At 34.6% G+C, this 24304-nt stretch overlaps 1 protein-coding gene across 2 annotated transcripts in view; it reads right to left on the bottom strand.

Annotated features, from left to right (window-relative positions):
* The window catches only part of Mgat4c (MGAT4 family, member C), a 195771-nt gene that overhangs the window by 21219 nt on the left and 150248 nt on the right, over positions 1–24304 (bottom strand). The window lies entirely within an intron of this gene.

Genomic DNA, 24304 nt, shown 5'->3' on the forward strand with positions numbered 1-24304 from the left:
TGTATGTATCTGCAAAGAGCTTTGTACTGTTTGTCCGGACACAGTGATACTCTGAGGAGAAAGTGATATTCTGAGGAGAATTTAGGAGCAATTATTCAGGTAGGAGATTCAGAGGGCCTCCACTGAAAGATCTGAGACCCTAAGGAAAAGAGAACAGGGGACTGGGCAAAGCGGAGGTTGGTGGAGGACCAGGTAACAGAGTAAGGAAACGAGTGAATTCTCCAAATGTATGCGGTTTGACATTTGATTCTAGCTGTTAGCTTTAGAAGCCAGTATTTTGCAAGGCTAACCACGGGTATCCTGCTTCTGTGTTTGCTACCTTTCTCGCTGCAGCCTGAAAAAGCCAACCACAAATGTCTTGCTTCTGTTCTGTGAAAAATGAAAGTAGGCCACTTGCGTGTTGTGCTTTTTGCCTATAAAACCTGAGCTGGTTTTCAGCAGGGGTACTACTCTTTGTTCCTTGACAGAGTAATAAAATATCCTAGCTTGATTGACTGTGTGTCTGGATCTCATCCTTGGATTCAGGAAAATTTTCTGGATATAACATCCACAGGTTTTTTTTTTGTTGTTTGTGTTTTTGTTTTTTGTTTTGCTTTGAAATGAAATCTACTGTTTCTTCATCCTGTATGCCACTAATACTTCAGATGAAAAAATCAAAACCTGTTCTTTTACAACATGCAGAAAGTTGTTTTACATTTAATAAGAAGACAAAAAGGAGAAGCAAAACAGGTGGCCAATAAGAAAAATAATTCTCTGTGAAAATAATCTTTGAAAATAATTGGTAATTATTTACATTACTATCATTATTACTGTTACATTAAAACTGAGATAAAGACTGGCTAGATTGCAAGACACTCTCTCCCTGTTTGGCAGCCTGGGTTCAGCTGTGTGTACTGTGGGCATGTCTGTAGAAAGAATTCTGAGGAGGAGCTGAGGGAAAAACGCTGTGATTGCAAATTTACTTACTTGGCTGAATGGAACACCAGAAGCCTGGCACCTTCTGTCAAAGGAGACTGCAGTTTATTCAGGTCAAAGAATTTTAGGGGAGTCTCTGACTTGTAATCTAATCTCAGAATCCTATTATTATTATTATATAAAAGGCATACGATTCAGGGACCAATAATCTTTTTTTTATCTAGTGAGCCATTTACTTATCTTCACCACCTGATACCTATAAACGTATGTACAGACATATACTTTGCCATTTAAACACTACACACACACACACACACACACACACACACACACACACACACACACACACACACACATATAATTTATTTCAAACCAATGTTCTTGAAAGCAGATGCAGTATTTGTGTTACAAACTTTATTCTATTTCTCCTTGGAAAGACCAGTGTGAAAATTTGTTTGGCTCAGCTCAAGAAAAATATTCATTTATTAAAGAGTGGATACCGATTTAAAATGACAAATGAATTATTACACTATAGGGCTGTTTCCTTAGAATGCATTCACTGTGCATCTGACCAAAAATCCTCATGTTTCTAGAATATTAGTTGACTACTTGACACAAATTGCCAAATGTTAATGAGCCTAGCACTCTCTTGGAAGCTATTCCAAGTAAAATCCCACTTCTCTAAAGCAAAACTCTTCTATGGTCTTACAAAGTTTTTAATGAAAAGAAAACCAAATTCCTACCCATATAAATAAATATGGCTGCATTGGTCTAGCCAAAGGCACAGAGTTTGTAAGTTATTTTTTATTCAGTAGTCTGCATTAAAATGGAGAGAATGCAAAAGCAAATTATACCTTCTAAATAACACAAGCTTCTATTCAAAATTGACCTTACATCAAAGAAACATGAAAAGAGAATTGTCAGCCATCGTTCATTTGTCCACCATGTGCCACTATGTGTGTCTGACTTGCTTGACTTGCTTTTTAAAATGCTTTCCCAATTTGTTTTCCTACTTTGCTTTGTGGAAGGCTAAATATGCCCTCAAGGCAGTACTTTCAATACTTTCTGATGAATAGACAGGATGTTGATGACATGGCAAAAGCTTCAGTAAGGTTTTACAAAACATGATTATCATTATATTTTATACAAAAGTCTGCTGCATTGATAGGAGTCAATGGAATTGTTGATTTTTTCTATGTTACTTTTTTTTTTACAATCACAAGTTGTGTTGTCTATTTCTAGCAATAAATGATAGTGAAAAATGAAAGCTAGTCTAATCCATAGGGTTTCCAGCAATGCCTAGCAAGATTTATTTTCTGGCTCATTTTCAGCTTCAGCACAGATAGAAAATGTTAGTCTGAGCAGTTAGGCATTTCTATGCTACTGACAATAAAATAGTAAAAACAAAACAAAACCAAACAAAAAACATAGCTGAGAGCTGGAAGCACAGGATTGTGGTTCTATGCCAGGTGGAGCAGAAAATCCACCAGATCCCATTTTAGTGGAAGAAATTGTATGGCATTTGCCTGTCCTCCCAGGGGGCTCAAAGCCTAACAAGGGTCCATCAAGGCCAGAGTGTGCCTGGGTAGGAAATAAGATCTATCTCAAAGCTACTCAGCAGACTGAGATAGGAGGATCGCTTTTCAAAGCCAGCCTGGCAAAAAAGTCCCCATGAGACTCTTCTCTCCAATTAACCACTCAAACACTGGAAGTGGCACTGTTGCTCAAGTGGTGGAGGGCTAACCTTGAGCACAAAGAGGCTTAGGGGCAGTGCCTAGGCCCTGAGTTCAAGCCCCACAACCGACCAAAAAAAAGTGCATAAGATCCTGAGTTCAATCTCCAGTCCTACTAAAAAGAAAAAAAATACAATGAAATATGAAATTAGAATCGGGAAGGAACACTTGACCTTTTTCAGCATTAAAGCGAAAGAAATGCTATGCCTTCTTTACCAAATCTCCTTTTAGTATAGCATTTTCTTTTAAATTTCTATTGTTGATCTTTGTGCAGAGAAAAGGCTTGGCTAGACTGGATAGTAGCAAATCCTAAAGATAATTTAGCAGAAATGATAAAGAACACTAATCACAGTGGTTGTGGTTTTAAGTTGTGACTGAGGGAAAAAGGAAGACTACAGATCAAAATAAGTGATTCAAAGACATGATAAAGGACTTTTGTTATTGTTGCTGCTGTTAAACTGCACACAAAATTTACAAGGTAGATAGGCATATACTTTCACTACTCTCTTTTCTGTTGCTGTAGAGAAATATCTAAGGTAGTAGTAAAGATGTATTTAGCTCAGTAATTATAGCAACCCTTTTTATTTGGCCTTTAGTGAGGTCTGCCCACTGTATGATATCATAATGGACAGAGTGCATTTATCTGTGCTCCTTTAGAGGGAAATTACACTTAGTCATGTTTATATGCCAACTTAGTGGACAAAATAATTTTGTTGGATGGATAAAGGATGTGAAATATTTTAATTAAATATATAAAAGTCACTATTTCCTTTATTCAAGTTATCAAAAGTCTTAAAAAATATCTCACACATGATTTTTTATTTTTCAATTCTTCTACATAGGATGAGGATTAAGCTATATTAACACTGAGATATATTAACTGGCAGCTTTTGGCAGCCTTGTGTCACTTAGCTCATTCTTCAGATAATAACAGAATCAAGACTTCATTTTTCTTCCTTGTTGCCATACGTAGGTTATGAAGTGTTTTTTCAATGAAAAATTCATTTTTAAAAAGATATATTAACTTAGATTTATTACAAGTTCTTTAAATGTAATTTTTATATCAGCTTTTCGCTCTCTCCTCTTTCATGTCCCTGTGGATAGAATTACTTTATTGATTAGGGAGCTATGGTCTGAGTACATATTGAAAACCTATAATGAAAAACTCATTTTAGGAAGAAATTAATATTTTCAACAGTGAAAAACAATTTCTCTATGTTCATCTTGTAATCTATTTTGCATTATTTCCCACAGGGTATCCAAACATCACTGATTCGTGAAATTATGTAGATAATCAATTAAAATGGAAGAATTACATAAAATTCCTCTCTCCAAGGATAACCTCTAGTGGTTCTGTATTAAACTACTTACATTTCTCTATCCAATATCTAAAGATACCACTGAAGAATTAAAGTAGAATGCAAATGTATCAGTGTTGAAAATCCACACAGGGTTTCCATTCACTGTTTCATGAAGTTTATAATTCATTAGTTAATGTGGTTCTCAATAGAAGCTACAAAAATCACGATTCAAAATTTTATGGAAACTTACTATGAACGTATTGTTGTAAGACATCTTTATGATACTTAATAGTCAACGCCTGAGTCTTAAGCACCTCCTACCACTTTTTGCCTTACTACTTTTGAATTAGGACCACACTTTTCACCCAAGCCAGTGTGTCCTATGATCTTCCCATCTGTGATTCCTGGTGTCACTGGTGATGAGTGGCACATATCCGTGTACTCAGCCATTGTGCTTTGCCCATAGCTTGGATAATAAGCAAGGGCCACCACACTCAGCCCTACTTTGAGGTGAGGTCTTAGAAAAAATGTTTTTGGTGCTCAGGCTGGAATCAAACCATGATTATCTGATTTCTGCACTTCAAGCAGCTAGGGTTATTGGTTTGAGTCAACAGATGCTGGTTGTGGGATATTTTTTGCCTCTCTCAACTGCTTGTTTGGAGGTATTGTTTTTTTATTTCGGTCTTAGGTAATGAACAGAGGGCATGGGTACTATACCTGAACTTTTTGTGTCCAAGGCTAGTGCTTTAACACTTGAGAGACAGCTTTATTTCTAGCTGTTTTAGTAATTAATTGGGGATAAGACTCTCAAGGACTTTCTTGCCCAGGCTGGCTTTGAACCATGGTCCTTAGATCTCTGCTTTCTGAGTAGCAAGGAATCCAGATATGAATCACTAGCTGGTGGCTCTTTATTAATCTTTTACTGTTCCTATGATTCAAATAAGTTATCACATATAAATGTTTGTGTACATGCCTGTGTATTAAGAAAAAGTAGATGATAACGAAAGTTTAATAAGATTTTCCAGACTTTTACAGATAGATTCAAACCAAAAATGTATCTATCCCAGAATAATGTGATTGTAGGCATTATGCTATATTTTTTCTCTTCAAATAGTATATTCATTACTTTTATATATGTAGAATATATGTATATCTATGTGTACATATACACAAAGATGAAGTCAGAACATTGATATTTACATACACACATATGTATACATATTGATATATACACATATACACACACATCACAAAGTCTGCAAAATTGTCTACTATGACCCCTGAATAAGTGAGTTAGGGAAGAAGGCTGTTTATAGTACCATAAAAATATTCTGCAGCTGTGATATTCATGTTACCTGTTACATAAGACTTTAAAAATATTGTTAAAAATGGAAATGTCCAAGTGTGAATGCATAATAAATCTGTTAGGCATATTTTATTATTTTATCATTCACAATATTTCAGACTCTTATGACTATCACTATGATTTTTTTACTATCATTTCCTATGAATCTGAATAATTCTAAAATTCACTTCACCTTTTAAAGACATATTTTAAATAACAGTGATAGATTAAAATGGGCTTTCTAGTTTTCTTAGAAAAAATCATGATGTGCCTCTTATTCACCAACATAAAATATTATAGATACTAATGACTTGCAAGCAATGTAATATTGTGTTTTATGTGTTGTCTATAAAACTGTGGGTTTTTTTCATTCTTTATAACAAGGCAGTGTCAAACTCATTCTGTTAATACTTCATGTTTCAAATTCATCTGTTACACTAATTTACATATTTCTAAGATGTTCTATGTCACTTGAAATCTTGCAACATTCTACAGTTTCATCTGCTGATATCACAGTAAATATGTAGTGAATTTCTTGTCATATTTTTGTCCTGCTACTTACCAGAACCCACATCCATCACCATCCTGAATGTCTGCCCACATATTCTAAACTTGGTGGGGGACTGGTGGCTCATTCTTGTAAGCCCAGATTCTCAGAATGCTGATATTAGAGCATCAGTCAATCAAGAAATTTGAGCAAGAGTGAAGCTCTGATTTTTTTTTTTGCTAGTCCTTGGGCTTGAATTCATTGTGTTGGCACTGTCCTTGAGCTTCTTTTGCTAAAGGCTAACACTCTACCACTTGAGCCACAGCACCACTTGCAGCTTTTTCTGTTTTTGTGGTACTGAGGAATCAAATCTAGAGCTTCATGCATGCTAGGCTACAATTAAGCCACATTCTCAGCCCTGAGGCTCTGAATTTAATCTCCCAGTAGCTATTAGTTTTCCTCTGTCATAATTATAATAACTTTTAAACTTGTTTTTTCACTCAAACTTATGTCCCAAGTACATCTACAATGATTTTCTGCAGTATTTATCACTGTGTTGACCATGTGACTGATATTTGTAAAAGGACTTAAAAGGTGACTGAGTTATACTTTTTAATGTACAGAAATGTAAATATTAGATTTAGATGATTTCTATTATCATAAACACCACATAGATAAATACATAAATACCACATATATTTTAGTATAAATTAACAGAACAAATGCAAGTAAAGACAACATTGATGCTGGGTGCCATTGGTTCACACCTGTAATCCTAGCTACTCAGGAAGCTGAGATCTGAGGATGGTGGTTCAAAGCCACCCTGGGCAAGAAAAACTGTGAGACTCTTATCTCCAATAAACCACCAGAAAACTGGAAGTGGTGCTGTGGCTCAAGTGGTAGGTGAGCTTTGAGCTAAAGAGCTGAGGGACAATGTCCAGGCCCAGACAACACTGAGATTGCATCTACCTTAGAATGGCAGAATGGGAATCATGATGAAAATGAACCAAAAATGCCTGCAAGACGGTGGGGAAAGTACATTCTTCTCGAGCTCAAGGTCTCTCATTTGCTAGGCTTGTGCTCTTCTACTTGAGTTATGCCTCCAGCACTCTTTTTGCAGGTTATTTTAGATATGGACTCTAATAAACTTTTCTTATAGAAAACTGTATTGACCTACATCTTAGTTTTCAGACTAAGTAGACTTATACTTAAAGTGTAAGCCACTTATCTGGTGGAAAAAGTGCACTCTTAAACACTGTTGGTGAAAATGTAAATTAGTTAATTCACTATGTAATTCAGTAAGGAGATTTCTTAAAGAATAAAAATAGGAGTACCATGTAATCCTCCTGTACCATATGTCCAGAGGGATGTAACTATCATAGAATAGAGCTACTTTATAATCATATTGTTAACACTTCACAATAGCCAAGAAATAACAACAACTTAGTTGTTCATCAATAGATAAATAGATAAAGAAAATAGGTATGTACATATTTAACAGATTATTTTAGTTATATTGGTTATAAAGACCAATGAACTTTTTTGCAGGAAAATGGATGGAGGTCATACGTTAATTGAAAAAGTAAGTTGGAGATTATATATTAAGTGAAATATGCCAGAATTGGCAAGAAAAGTATCATGGTTTTCTTCATATGCAAAATATAAATGTAAGAACATGACTTAAATGTGAACAGGAGATTGCAGAGAAAACCAGTATTAAGGAGTAAGAGTATAAGATGACAGTCATGGAAAGGTAAATATGATTGAAGTACTTTATATTCGTGCATAAAAATAGAATAATTAAATCCATTAACATTGGAAGAAAAGGTAGGGAAAAATAGGAAGAATATATGAAGATAAAGTTAGTGAAATGCATAATTTCAAAAATGAAAATATCACACTAAAAACCCATTATATAATTAATATATGCTAATAAAATAGAGAAGGCTGAGATCTAAGGATTGCACTTCAAAGACAATCTGGGCTTACATTCAATTAATGAGACTCTTATATTCAATTAATCACCAGAAAAGTGGAAGTGGTGCTGTGGCTCAAGTGGTAGAGCACTTGCCTTGATCTGAAGAGCTTAGGGACAGTCTCAAGCCCAGAGTTCAAGCCCCACAAGTAATAAAAGACAAAACAAACAAGTAAAAAAAGAGTCTTAATACTCATAGCCATTTTATATGTCAAGATTATTGAGATTAAATGATTTTATTCAAGGTATATAAATGCTAATAGTGCTAGAATTCAAACCAGAAAGCTTATTATGAACCCAGAATTCTTAGAGAAACAAAAAAGCAAAAACAAAAACAAAACTGTACCTTCTTTTTGGACTTGATGAAACTATTAACCTATCAATTCTTAAGTAGACATTGAGAAATTTCTCAAAGCTAATTTTGACAAAGAGTTAAAATGGAGCTACCAATTTACAGATATCTTTTGGAAAAATTGCATAAATAATAAAATTGTAAAAGGCAGATATTGACAATTATATCTATTTTTATTTGAAGTTATATTTTATTTGAATAGCTATGATTCTATAATACATTTATAAACACAATTGAATCAACTAAACAAAAAATAATTTGGCAAGGCACTGGTCCTTGGTTGAAGGCAGAAACTGCTTATATTCTCTAGCAAGCAGTTGAATGAGCCCAACCTGTGTCCCAGGCAGGAGTCCAAGCTGTCTAAACCACATGTCCCTGACTGAAGTCAGGAACTGAGTGCACGCCTCAGTGGAGGGTGGAGGGTGTTTTCCTACAATAATCAAACAAGAATTAGCCCTATGTGGGTCAGACAAGCAGCTGGAGTTCAGATTCTCCCCTAACAGAACTTAGACCAGGTAAAGACTTCCTTAGCCAACCCACAGCAAAGAGCACGCTTCATCAATTGATCCAGGAAGCAACCCAGAACCAAGCAGAGATAACCACTTATTGACCAAAATAGTCAGAGTTTGGGATTGGTCTCCAATAATCCCTGAATACCCATGCAAAAATCACAGCAAAAAATTACAAGATTGATCAATAGCCAAGATAGCAAAGTATCCCCGACCCTCCCCCCTCCCCCTCCCCTCCCCCCCCCACTGCCTGGGGAAGAAATCCAGTGAAAGTGAAGAAGAAATGAAAAACAAACACTATATCCAGAGAGAATAGAGGCAATGACTCAAGAATTAAAGTGAAAAATGGATCAGAAATTTAAATAACAAAGAAGTAAACTATTGATATCTACAGAGATACAGGCTTTCAACAAGAGATGCAGGACACACCTCGATAAAAGATGAGATTAATACTCTGACAACCGACATGGAAATCATAAATGGTTCAATTTCCTCCATGCAAACCACAATAGAAAGGATAGTAAATAGAGTGAATGAAATGGAAAATAGAATATTAGGTATTGAAGACAAAATGCAGCATCTGGGAAAAAAAGTTACAGAAGTGGTAAAAAAGAAAAGCTTTCAAAGTATGACAAAAGGAAGTTCAAGAACAAGGAGACAGTGCCAAGAAACTCAGCCATCACATAATTGGGGTGGGCAAAAGTGAGGGAATACCAGAATAAAGGAATGAAACACTTCTTCAACAAGATTATCACCAAAAAATTCCTCAATCTGAAAAGTGAAATTCTTACCTACATAACAGAAGTATACAGAACACCAAGCAGGATCCCAGAAAGGAACACTTCTAGGCACATTATAGCAAAAGTGATAGATCTGAATAATAAAGAAAAATCCTGCATGCACCAAAAACAAAGAAGGAGCTGTACTGTAATAGGGAAAAATAAGAATCTCTGCAGATCTTTCCACACAGACACTAAATGCAAGCAAAGCCTGGGAAAGTGCCATCTGAGCTCTGAGAACCAATTAAGTGCCAACCCAGCAAAGATAACATTCACATTCAATGGAGAATCTAAAAAAATTAATAGTAAAGAAAAACTAAATGAATTCATAAACAATAAACCTGTACTAAAAAGAATATTAAGAGAGGGAATGCAATCTGAAGAAAACAATCAAGATCAGGATTCTACATCAGACAGATACCACTATAAGTCCAACTTAGTAAGCACAAGAGGAAAGGAAAGAAGAAAAACTTAGGAAAGCAGGAAAGATAGGAAACACAATGAATCTCTCTATAATGATATAATATTAATGGGCTCAATTCACCTAAAGAAAAAGAACTGAACATTGGATCAGAAGATAAGATCCATCCATTTGTTCCCTTCAAGAGACCCAGCTCACAACCAAAGATTAAAAACAAACACTGAGTGAAGGGATGGAGGATGATCTACCATGCAAATGTTCCCAACAAAAAAGCAGGAGTTGTAATCGTGATATCTGACAAAATAAACTTTTCTATTAAAATCAGTACAAAAAGATAGAGAAGGACACTGCATATTAATATGGGGAACAATCCAATAAGAGGATACAACCATTAGCAATTTATATTCTCCAAACATTGGTGCACACAAATATGCTAAGCAAATACTCTTAGACTTACAGAATAAAATAGATCCAAATACAATAATACTAGGAGACTTTAATACTCCACTCTCGCCAAAGGACAGTCTACCCAGAGGACTGGCAAAGAAGCCTCTGAATTAAATGATGCCATATCTCAAGTGGAATTAACTGACATCTACCGAGTTTTCCACCTAACAACAACCCAAGACACATTCTTCTCAGCAGCCCATGGAACTTTCTCCAAAACAGGTCATATCATAGTTCATACAAGGAATTTAAACAAATACAAGATGATCGACATAATCCCCTGGATTCCATCTTACCACAGTGGAACCAAATTAGTTCTCAATAACAAAGCATACTGTAGAAATTACTCAAGCATATGGAAATTAAGCATCATACTTATGAGCAACACCTGGGTCACAGAAGACATTAAAGGAGAAATTAAAAAATTCCTATAATTCAGTGAAAATGATATACATCAAAAAGAAACCTGTGGGACATGGCTAAAGCAGTCCTGAGGGGCAAATTTATTGCTCTCAGTGAACACATCAAGGAAATAGAGACAGACCATGTAAATATTCTCATGATACAACTAAAACTCTTAGAAAAGCAAGAAAAATTCTGAAACTAAAGTTACTAGATGGAGTGAGATAACCATAATAAGATCTGGATTTAATGAGATAAAGATTGGGAAAACTGTGAAATCAATGAAACAAAAAGCTGTTTTTTGAAAAAAATCAATAAAATTGACAGAATTCTGGCAAGATTAACTAAAAAAAGAAGAGAGGAAGCCCAAATCAATAAGATCATGGGAAAAATTACAACAAATACCCAAGACATCCAAACTAGTATAAAGAACTATTTCCAGAATCTATACTCACTAAGAAAAGTAAAACCTAGAAGAAATTGGATGAATTTTTAGAGAAATACAAGTTGCCCAAACTGAACCAAAAAGAAGTAATTCAACTAAATAAGCAAAAACTTACAATGAGATATAGGAAGCAATCAAGTCTTCCAACAATGAAAAACTCAGATGGATTCACTACAGAATTCTCTAAGACCTTTGAAGAGGAACTAATACCCATGCTACTCAAGAAATAGAAACAGAGGGAGCAATCCCAAACTCATTCTATGAAGCCAATATCCCACTCATCCCCAAACCAGGCTAAGACTCAAGCAAAAAATAGAACGACAGACCACCAATCTCTTTGATGAACACAGATGCAATGCTCCTCAATAAAATTTTATCCAATAGAATCCAGAAACATATAAAAAGAATTATACATTATGATCTAGTAGGCTTCATCCCAGATATGCAGGAAATCAATAAATGTAATCCATCACATCAACAGATCCAAGGTCAAGAACCACATGATTATCCCTATTGATGCGGAAAAGGCTTTTGATAAAATACAACATTCATTCATGTTAAAAGCTGTGGAGAAAATAGGACTAGAAGGAACATTCCTTAAAACAAGAAAAGCCATATACGACAGACCAATAGCCAATATTATACTTAATGGGGAACCAATTCTCCTAAAAACAGTAACAAGACAATGATACCCACTTTCTCCACTCCTCTTCAATATGGTTCTGGAATCCATAGCCAGAGCAATAAGGCAAGAAAAAGACATTAAAGGGATCTGATAGGGAAGGAAGGAGTTAAACTATCCCTTTTTGCAGATATGATATTATACCTCAGTGTTCCAAAAACTCCACCTCCAAACTCTTAGAATTTATAAACCACCTCAGCAAAGTGTCAGGACACAAAATTAACCTAAACAATCAGCTGTCTTTCTGTACACACCAACAATGTACAAGGAGACAGGGAGATCAAGGAAACAACCAAATTCACAATAGCCTAAAAAAATCTAGGAATTAACCTAACCAAAGATGTAAAGGAACTATTTAATGAAAACTATAAAAGCCTAAAGAAAGAAATCATAGAGGACACCAGGTAATGGAAGGACCTTCCATGTTCTTGGATAGGCAGAATTAATCTAGTGAAAATGGCCATATTGCCAAATTCAATGGAATTCCCATTAAAATCCCAATGATGTACTTTACTGAAATAGCTTCAAAAATTCATATGTAACAACAAAAGACCTAGAATAGCCAAAGCAATTCTAGGCAAAAGAAACAAAACAGGAGGGATCACGATACCAGATTCCAAACTCTACTCTAGAGCCATTTTAACAAAGGCAGCTTGGTATTGGCTCAAAAACAGACCCGATCTAGAAATAAAACTATATACTTAGAGTCAGCTGATATTTGACAAAGGAGTCAAAGACATACATTGGAAGAAGCATAACTTCTTCAACTATTGGTGCTGGGAAAACTGGGGTGTCCACTTGCAGAAAAATAAAAGTGGACCCAAGCCTGTCACCATGCACTAACATCAACTACAAATGGATTAAAGAACTTAACATCAAACCTGATACTCTGAAACTACTCAGAGTAGGAGAGACACTTGAACTTATAGGCAGAGGCAGGAACTTCCTGAACAGAGTCTCAGGGTCACAACAAATTGGAGAGAGACTTGATAAATGGGACTGCCTCAAAATAAAAAAGTTTCTGCATAGCTAAAGAAATAGCAACCAAACTAGAAAGACAGACAACTAATGGGAAAAATATTTACTAGCAATACATCAGACAAGGGTCTAATATCCATTATATACAGGGAACTGAAGAAATAAATCCCTCCCAGACCTAACAAACCAATTACTAAATGGGCAATGGATCTAAGGAAAGACTTCTCAGAAGAAGAGATAAAAATAGTAAAGAAACACAAGAGGAAATATCCATCATCCCTGGCTGTAAAGGAAATGCAAACAAAAACAACCCTGAGATACCACCTTACCCCAGTCAGAATGGCCCGCATACTAAATTCAGCCAACAACAAATGCTGGAGGGGATGCAGAAAAAAGAGGAACCCCACTGCATTTTGAGAGCACTTTACAGTGAAGGTCACCCATGATTTTTGAGCTTCTGATAGAAATGATTACCATTTAAGTCAGGCTCCAGTGGCTGACACCTGTAATCCTAACTACTCAGGAGGCTGAGATCTGAGGATTGCGGTTCAAAGGCAGCCCGGGCAGGAAAGTCAGTGAGACTCTTATCTCCAATAAACCACCAGAAAACCAGAAGTGGAGCTGTGGCTCAAGTGGTAGAGCGCTAGCCTTTAGCTGAAGAGCTGAAGGACAGTGCCTAGGCCTAGAGTTCAAGCCCCTTAACAGACGAAAAAAAAAAAAAAAGAAGAAAGAAAGAAAAAGAAACAAAGGACTTCCACTCATCTTGTCATATCATTACATGACCCCATGTTGTTGACCCCATATATTATATAGATATATAGATATAGATATGTATACACACATCTGAGGGAAGCTAGGAGGAGGACACAGAATCAGAAGGAAGTAGAGGAAAACATAAGAGGAGCCCATCAACTACACTGGACATTGAAGAAAATGAACTAAACAACTCAAGGGCAATGGGAGGGAGGAAATGAAAGGGATAGAGGGAACAGTTCACACTAAGAAAGAGAAAAGAAATATTAAATATACATACCACCTGATGTGGAAGAAATAGTTGTATTGTCAAATTCACAAACTTTATAGACCTCAATAATGACAATTTCCCTCATGAAGGTTAGAATGTGTTTGTGACTTTAAGTATCACTATCTCACAATACTGTGACCTTTGTGAAATGTATGTAATCACTTAACCAGAATAAAAATTATAACAAAGGAACTATTAAATGACATGCGTCCACCTCTGTCATATAAGGCAGACTATTTCCACTGTCCTGAAAAACCTTCATGCTCCATATATTCATTCTTTTCTCCCTCCCTCAGCCTCTGACAATACATGGTCTTTTTTTAATGTCTCCAAAGTTTGCCTTTTCCAGAATATTAGCACTGGAATACTATAGCATGTAGCCTTTTCAAGTTGGATTATTGTACTTAATGATGTAAAAGGTTAAGGTTTTTCCACGTCTTTTTTAATCTTTCATATCTTACTTCTGTTTAGACCTGAGTCATATTCAATTTTGTGGATAGACCAAAGTTTATCCATCAACCTGTAGAAGGACATCTTTATTGCTTCCAAGGTTTGGCACTTAAGGATAAAGCTACTTAACTAACCCAGATGTCCCTCAGTAAATGAACGGATCAAGAAAATGTGATACATGTGTGTGTGTGTGTGTGTGTGTGTGTGTGTGTGTGTGTACAATGAAATTTTATGCTTCCACAGAAAGAATGACACCACCTCATTTGTTAGAAAATAGAAAGACTTGGAAAAAATTATATTAAGTGAAGTAAGCCAGGCTCAAAGAAACATAGGTCCCATGGGTTCACTTATTTGCAATAACTAGTATATGTCTAAGACAAGCACAAAGGTCAAAAGCTATGTACATATGACCGTATAAGATGATGCTAAGTGAAATGAACCCCAAGATATGGATACGAGAGGTTTTTTACTTTGTTGCTGTTATTTTTTTAATGTACTGTGTGGTTTTGTTTTTTGTATGTTCTTCCCCCTATGGTATAACCCCTCTTTTTACTGTATTTGATTCTAGTGCCCTTCATCTTGTATATACATTTTTCTAATTTGGGGAGGGGAAGGGACATAACAAAATTCTGAAACAAGGATACATGTTGACCCATTGTAACAAGACATTATATTGAAAATGAACTTTACAACTTGTGGGGGGGAGTGAAGAGTTAGGGAGGTGGGGAAGGAAGGAATAGTAGGGGAAAACCAAAGGAGGGGGTGACAATACTTGATAGGAAATGTATTCATTACCTTACTCATGTAACTGTTACCCCTCTGATCTTTACAATCAAAAAAAAAAAAAGAAAAGAAAAAGAAAAAGTACCATGGCTCAAGTGGTAGAGCACTAGCTTTGAGCTGAAGAGCTGAAGAGCTGAGGGGCAGCATCCAGGCCCAGAAGTCAAGCCCCATGACCGACAAAAAATCATTTTGGCAGCAATTTTTCAAAGGATATTTAAAATATTGTGGAAACCAGCTCCACAAGGCAAAATTTAGTATATAGTATATATAATTTGTTCTATATGAATATAGTTTTTTATATGAATAAAGCATGCTCCTATATGCATAATCATTTTTACATCACTGCTACCAGCTTTCCAGTTTTGTAATTTGATTTTCAAATATTCATTGATATATATCCATACACATATATGTATATATATGTATATTCAAACATATAATTGGCACATGATAAATTCATTAGTTTTCAAATCAGTCAAATTTTAGGATTAAAATTGATTCTGTTTTTGTATGAGCGTTTGCCTGACTATTTTATCATATTCTTTTTTTTCGTTCTTCATTAGTTCCTTTGGAAGAGTTTCTGGTCTCTTCCCTGGCTAAACCATGAGAAGGTAGATTTGAATTTAATATCATCCCCCTGGAAGCATAAAGTCTCTTATTTGAGAGTCTTTTAATTTCTAATTAAATATCAATTCTTTCTGTTCTGAATAATTATGTTTACTAGAGCCATAATTAGACAGGATGGACAATTAATATTTCTCCTACCCAAGGGAGATTGTAAGACTAACAAGGTAGCTAAACAACTCAAGATTTGCAACTCATATCTGTCTGAGAGGTGATATAGTCATATAACAGGAAGAATGGAAAGCCAAAGGAGCAAGAAATAATACATACTCTCTCAAAACAAGATCATCTTTGCCCTTGTCTTTGCAACTGGATAGTGTCCATTTAGAATGTTCATTCATGTTGCTAATAATAGCATGTACTATCTTTGTAAAATTCAGATTTATCAAAATTCTATTCATGTTACATTTTGTAGTAAGTTTTTGGGAAATTGGATTGGCACAGGTTTTGTTTCAGGAATTAGGATTCACTTATAAATTCATTTCAGGAATTTAGAATTCACTTCCTTAAAGATGCTATTTACTTTGTCATGTGCCTTTGTTTCCATTTATATCATATCTATTTATCTATCTATCTATCTATCTATCTATCTATCTATCTATCTATCTATCTATCTATCTGTCTGTCTGTGTGTGTATGTGTAGTCTCCATTCTGGACTGTTAAATTAACTTGTACTTATGTTTCAAGAATCAAGGCTAAATATCATCTCATTTATGTATTTGCTTTATAGAAACAATTTAAAAGCCAGACAGACCTAGAAATCCATCTTGAATTTTCTAGTTACTTGCTGTGTCATTTTAAGGACAGACTTAAGCCTCAGCTTCCTAATTTTTAAGTTAGCTTATTACCACCTGGCTTGGATTGTTGTTTCTTTGATCATATGAAAGAATATCTAGAGCTTATAGTCATAAAATTGGCTGCCAGCTACAGTAAGTCTTTTCCTGACTTAAGAATATATTTCAGAATTTTTAAAAAAAAATACAAAACTTCTAAACCTAGCCAAATGCTAGCCAAGTAGATGGTGGATAAATAATTGTTAAAGTGATCGGTAAAATTCAAGTAAGTAGACTATCATTTCTAACATAGGTATAATTTGTGTGGAATATTTTTGTTACATTTATAACAAATAATACTGTGGATAGAATCCAGGACCATGAGCTTTGCAAGGTAAATGTTCTAGCATTTGAACTACAGATTAGACCTCTTTCTAGAATTTTGTTTTTGAAATACCTTACATTGGCTATGCTAGGGTTGACCTCAAACTCTTGAGCCTTCTGCTTTTACCTCCCTGGCTGGTTTTGATTACAAACCATGTGTCTGCCTGATTATTTCTGATTCTTTTTAATCCCTAGTCATCAAGACAAATTACTCTGTGCTTGTATAAGTTTTCCATTTCTTTTCTTTCTTCTTTTCAACTTAGGGTCAAACAATTAAGAATAATTACTCAATAGATTGGAAGTTTCTTAGCCTTGTTAGAATTTGCCATAGTGGAAGGAAAATATATATGTCCATAATTGGTCCAGATAGGATTGAAGTGTAGTTTGAGATTTAGATAAGAAAGTTAATGGACAACTGATTCAATGTGGGGACTGTATATTCTGTCAAATAATGGATAGCTTTTATTCATTTTTTGTATGCTTTGTAAGCATCCTATTTCACTACTTACAGATTGCTTTTGAACTACTTAGACTGAGATATGGCCTGCTAAAAACTAGTGAAATCTTGCAATAATGTGAGAACATGTACTGTTTCTCAGCTTTTGGCAATCATGATTTCATGCCCCAAAAGCTATCAGGAGGCAGGATACCCAAAAGAAAAGTAGAGGGAAAGAGCTCATTAAATATTTCTTTAAGATTTTAAGTGATTATTTTCTCCAGATTAATTTTCTACAATGGGGACAGTCACTTGTATAATTTAATGTGGTTGTTCAAGATATTAGTGATGACACTTTCTGCACAGCTAATGAGGACCTTATAGGACAGATGTGTCACAATTACTTTCTTGCCCAGAATTGTCACTTTATTTCTTGATAAATGTTTGTAGCCCTTGTTAACATTAAAAGAACTGTGAATGTGCAGTGAGCATAGAATAGAAAATGTATCAACTTTACTTTTAATTGCATATGGTTGTATTTGGGTAGGCATTATAGAACTAACCATTTAGTGATAATCAACAGATTTTGCAATTACAGGAAACAAAAGAGTTGGACAAAGTTGACCTTTTCTTTTTCTTTTTCTTTTTGGTGCAGGTCCTGAGGCTTGAACTCAGGGCCTGGACACTGCCCTTGGGATTTTTATTTGCTCAATGCTATATAGCTCTCTACCACTTACGGGACAGTAGCATTATCAGCTTTTTGGTGCTTATTTGGCGATAAGAGTCACATTGACTTTCTTGCTCAACTTGGCTTTGAATCAGTATCCTCACATCTCCTAAGTAGCTAGGACTGCAGGCATGAGCTACTAGCATACAGTTTTGGTTTTCCTTTTTAAGAAGATGCATTGGAAATCAAGTTGGAATGTATCAAATTCATTTTTCCTGTGTTGGAAATACCTTGCCTACCAATGACTTGTAAAGGAACATGGAGAGAAAATAGATGTCTGTAGTCAGGTGCCATTTCAGAGAAATGCCAGGATCCTCAGGATTTCAGTTATTCCTTCAATTCATATGATTATCAACTAACATTATAATAATTTCTTCACATGTACATTTACCTCAAAATCTCATTGTGGCAAAAATAAAAATTGGTCGTAAACCCTTTGTACAATGCTTGTGTCTGTAGAATGGTGTTGAACTTTAATATGTTTATGGCATAGGGATGATGTTAGTGGATTCTAGAAATGTTCACTTGACAACTCAAACATGAGATGTGCTTGTAACATATGTTAGTATTAGAGAGAGTACCTTTCCAGTTTTTACTACAGGAAGCAAATCTTATTACATGGAATGGTTCACTGGTATCAAAAAGAAACAATAAAATCCAGTGAAAAAGTTTGTTGTACCAGCAGTTCATAATCAATTTAGGTTATGGGCTGGCAGTATAGCTTAGTGTTTGAGTACTTACCCAGAATTCACAGGGCACTGAGTCCCAATCCTTAACTAATTAATGAAAAATAATAAAAAAATCAAGATTAAAAAGATAAGAATAAAAATTGATATCTGTGATAAATATTTGTATATTTCTTCCAAATAGAAATATTAGTTGTACAGTAATAAAGGGAAATCTCCATTACTGGCTCAGTGATTAAATATTACATACAGTCTACTATTACCTAAACCAGGGACTAGTAGCTTATGCCTATAATTCTAGCTATGTAGAGGGCAAGATCTGAGGATCTCTGTTGAAAGCAAGCCTAGGCAGAAAAGTTCATGAGCCTTCAATTCTGATTAGCTAGCAAAATGTTAAACTAGAGTCATGGCCAAAGTGCTATAGTACCAACCATGATTAATAACATAACTCAAATTCAAAATGATACTCCTAGAATATTCAAGCTAGAAAAAAGTAAAGATGGAAAATTTAACCATTCTTGATGTTAAAGAAAGAAAAACAATACTGTAGAGTTCAACTGGCTTATTCAAGTTTCTATTGACAGAATAAACAATGCAAGGCTGCTTGACTTTCAGTGTAACAAATACACTCCTAAAATTGTGTTAGAGTACACTATCTGCATGTTACATATAGCCTTTGAATTTGGTCTCCAACCAAAGCATAAATAATTTATAATCAAATGTGGAAAAATTATAGCCTCTAAGTCATAGTTAAGACTGATTTTCTGATACTGAGTTCACCTTAGAAATTCTTGTGATGTAAATCACTATGTTTATCCTATCAAGGACCAAATATAATCAGTTCAACACCATGTATGAAAAGTATAAGGTACAGTGTTGTGACTAAACTATTTCCCATTAGATACATTAATAACAGAAGGAATAACAGATTCATATCTATTTCATTCTCTAGGTCTAAGCAGCACATGAAACAATGCACAAATTAATAGTGTGCACACTTATGTAAATAGTTGTATCCATCATCTCTCTGGAATTTTCCTTTGGTTTTGGTGATGGTTTATAGAATCATTTACTTGAATTAAATTTTCTAAAATTATTTCTATACAAATTCATCATACCATATTCATAAATATTTTGAAATGCAAGAAGTGAAAGATGAAGGAATGGATAGAAGATGGAAAGATTAAGAGAGAGGAAGAAAAATAGTTTATGAAAAATAGATAAATATATTAAAAACAATAACAAGGCTGTGCACTAGTTGGGAAAAGCCCTAAAATAGGAATTTTTATTTACAACATTAGCAATGTTCAAATGATGTATGTTTCAAAAAGATATCTACCAGAAGGAAAATCCTAAAACCAGAGAGAAAATATTATCATAATATATAGCTTTCTTAAAATCACTTAATATTTAAATATCTGACTTCTATTAATTTTGACAATCTGAGAATGATGGTCTATTTTCTGAGTTGGTTTAAATTAAAATCCAATGAATTCAAAACAGGCATTTTGATTTTGTTTGGTGAAATTGAATGCTTTATGTTGCATCTTTTATGTGCTTACAATTACATGAATATAAAGTAAGATTTTATTAGCCTAGCCCATACATATTTTTGACAATAAAACATCTATATTTATCATTGCCATTCATATTAAGTTACCAAACTTCTTATAAATTTCAAAATCCTGTGCTTTTCATGTAGTGTGAAACTTTCAGGTTTTGTCATATCTGAAGTTCTGGGCTTTAAATGAGCATTTACTGGGTAGGCTCAAAACTAATACATTGTATATGTAACAGCACCATTACTTCCAAATATGTCCTTACAGATTACTATCACACATATAATAGTTAAGCCAATTAAAATAAGACAAAAATGATATTTTGTGTTGTCATTGCATTGAGAATAGGTATAACCTTTTGGCTTGCCTTACAAAGAAGTGGAATCTGTCTTCTCAGGTAAATTTAGTCTGACCTTTTAGTACATTTGGGCCCAAAGAATGCAGTAGAAATGTGGGGTGTCTGGAACTCAGCCTATCATATTGTAGTTCTTGTTCTTGGATCATGCCCTCACTATCCTGGGATCAGACTCTGGATTGTATTCTAGAGGTTCATATGGTTATAAATAGTTCAGGATGTTGGGCTATCATGTAGAAACAAGGACATCAACTCAAAGGGAACTCTGCAAGTTAGTTTACTTCCAGAGAAGGGTATGGCATCAGCCCAAAATCGAGCAAGCAAGCACACAGAACAGGCAGGCTGCTCCCTTTCTATCCCTCACCCAGCAGGCCCTGCCCCTCAGCTCAAATTGGCTGCATTCAGATTCACAATATGCAAAACAATGTGGCTTACCAAACAAAATACAAGTAAAATTCAAGGAGCTTCTAACTAACTAGATGTCTTAATTAAAGTGCTCAGGAAACAGTTGTATGTAACTAAAATATAATTTAAAAGGGTCAAGCCAACTGGCAAAAGCAGGAACCCTTCAGAAAAACAATTCTCCCAAAACTAACAGAAAGGAAGCAAACTACTTGATAGAAAAGATGCCTTTCTCACAATATGAAAGCCTGAGGCATATTAATCAAGGGCATCCTAAAGTTACCAGGTTCTACACAACCTAATAGCCAAGTGACTTCAGTCAAATCCAGTGTGGGAGGTAGGTAGAGTAAAGCCATTAAGTCATTGGATTTCACACTATGCTCTGGGATTTCAAGGAGTCCTAAACATCTTTTTAAGATGTACTGCAATATAAAAATATTTTTATAATGATAACAGAGCATTGTCTTTTATTTCTCATTCTAAAAGAATTTTGGTTATAAAAATATTTTTATAATGATAACAGAGCATTGTCTTTTATTTCTCATTCTAAAAGAATTTTGGTTGTTTTTTAAAGGTAGTGTAATGATTGGTTGGTATCAATACAAAGTAAATATAGATGCAAATATGAGGGGAAACAGCCTTCTGTTAACTCAAGAATTTTAAGAGTTCAGAATAAAATTTCAAATAATATGAACTTCTAAAAAATATGTTTTGAAAATTCAACTCTTTTTCATAAAATACACTGTTTACATTCTGTTGTTAATGTTAAAAGCAATGACAAATGTGCAACCATTTCTATCTTATGTTCTAAACTGTATTAAATACTATATGAGTAAAACTCAGATACCTAGAGCTCTTTAGATTTTACAATTTTTTTTAAAGAAAGTGTAAGGCAAAAAAAGTGACAACGGCTGAACTTTGGATTTTTGCAGCATCTCTTCATTCTGAGAATAGAAATTATTTCTAAAGAAACATCACTCTGCTTTGTCCCTTGTGACAGAACTTCTCCAGCACACTGTGAAGTTCAAAAGCATTGCAACCTGTAAGCCACAACAATGTTAAGTCATTTTCAGACTTATTATTTTAAAACTACAAAATGAAGCTTATTTCCTTTCCAATATAGGGGAAGAAATATTGACTAATACTCATGTATTTAGTTGGTAGGTAAACTTGCCTATTTCATACAAAGCCATAAGTTCTGCAGAATATGGAAACATAGAATTTGAGAAGTCTAAGAAAAGACTGTGTATTGTCCTATTCAGTTTTAGCCCTGTTTTCCAACTATATTATGGGTAATTTCATTAAAGAGCTTGAATGGTATTTTGTGAATTATCTACTTAGTTAAATAGTATGTATTACTGATAATGATATGAATCTCAAAAGCAAAAAATTAACTAATGTGTGTTTGGGAAATCTAAAAGATCAGAAATGGACAAAAATGAAAGTTTTGTATTCTCTTCAAAGACAGAGACATGCTAAGACCCTATTAATTTTCTCTGTTGACAAGGCATAATGATTTGTTAAGATTAATGTGATAAAGACTAAGCTTGAGGAAGGAGAAGCAAGTCATAAAAGTATATTAGAATTATGGAAGGAAAGACCAAGGCCCAAAAGACAGGAAATTAGTTTGAAATGGATTTAGCAGAGGTTACTTATGAAATTTAATTCCTAAAATAATTTACTATTCTTACTCTCTGTAGAAGAGTAGCATGGTATGACTGTTATAAACCTAGCACTTGATTCTCTGATTTTAGTCAGTGTATTGGTTCTATGTAGCCAAGGCATAATAAAATTGCATAGATTTGTTTTTTTGGTCCATCATGGGTCTTGAACTCCTGGCCTGGGCGCTGTCCCTGAGCTCTTCAGCTCAAGGCTAGTGCTCTACTACTTAAGCCACAGTGCCACTTCTGGTTTTCTGGTGATTAATTTTAATTAAGAGCCTCAGGAGTAGGCTTTGGGCTAAAGTAAGCTTAAATGCCTCAGGAGTAGGCTTTGGACTAAAGTAAGCTTAAATTTCATTTACACAACCGTCAAATTGATACAGCATCAACATGTGAAAAATAGTTTGTAACATATTTCCTCATATTTTCTTCTTGTAATTTCCATTTCCTTAGTTTCCCTTTCTTTAATGATTTTACCCATGCATTTAACCCTTGGTCTATTCAAGATCTCTTGTCAAGATATAAAGAAATGTCCTGTTGTTCATAAATCTGGAGATGTACAAGAATCCTGGGATATTTACTAATCCTAGGAATTCACTTTACAATCTTTAAGAAATAGCTTTATAATGAATGTAATAAAAGCTTATCTGAGGATATGTTAACATTTTTTTTTAAAAAGAGCCTCAGGAATGCCTGGGCTGGCTTTGAACTGTGATCCTCAAATCCCAGCCTCTTGAGTATCTACTATTACAGTCATGCTCCATTGGCACCTGGCTGCATGCATGTATCTTTAAATATAAATTTTATAAGAATCTTTGACCAGGCATGGCAAATAAAATTAGTGAAGTAGGAACCTTGGAAGTTACAAAGTCAGTATATCAAGATTCAGTATAGAATTTCTACCAAGCCTTGGAATATCTGAAGTTCTGATTTAATTCTCCACAAGAAAAAGAGCGGTGGAGAAATTTCATGGAAGACAGTCTTTAACTGCTTCTCATGGGAAATAAAACCTCATGGGGAATACAATCTGAGAGAAAAATACTATCGAAATCCAATAGTTCACAGAAGCCAACCTAGGTATAAAAGTTTTCAAGATTCTATCTTCAAAACAATCAGCAAAAACTTGGCTGGAGGTATGATTCAGTTGTAAAGTGCCAGCTAAAGGGTCAGGGTCTTGAGTTCAAATCTCAATACCAGCTAAAGATAAAGGAAATTTTAAGGGATGAACTTCTACTAAGTAGATAAGATGAAAAAGCTGGGAAGAAGTGTTTACATGAGATTAAATGTAGTATAGCAGACAAAATACAATGACTAGAAATTTGTGGAATAATAAAAAGATACAATATTAGCACCAGTCTGAGGCTTCTAAAAGGAAAACTGTCTAATGTACTCATATTTTAGGAATGAGTTAAGATGTTGATATTTGTGTGTGTATCTGTCTGCTCATGCAGACAATCTCTGGAAGATGCCTTAATTAAATTGGTAATTATGTTTTTATTTTGTGCAATGATTTGATTTTATCCTATAGTGAATAAATTTTCAACTTGTAATTGAAATATCAAGTGACATGTTTTTTTTCTTGGGAATTATAAAAAAGTCCTCTAGAATTTATTGTGAATACAAAAAACTGAGGAGACAGTTCCCTCAATTTGGGTAATAGGCAACTAC

This window comes from Dipodomys ordii, unplaced genomic scaffold (assembly GCF_000151885.1).
Source record: "Dipodomys ordii isolate 6190 unplaced genomic scaffold, Dord_2.0 Scaffold3, whole genome shotgun sequence".
In the NCBI taxonomy this organism is placed as follows: Eukaryota; Metazoa; Chordata; class Mammalia; order Rodentia; family Heteromyidae; genus Dipodomys; species Dipodomys ordii.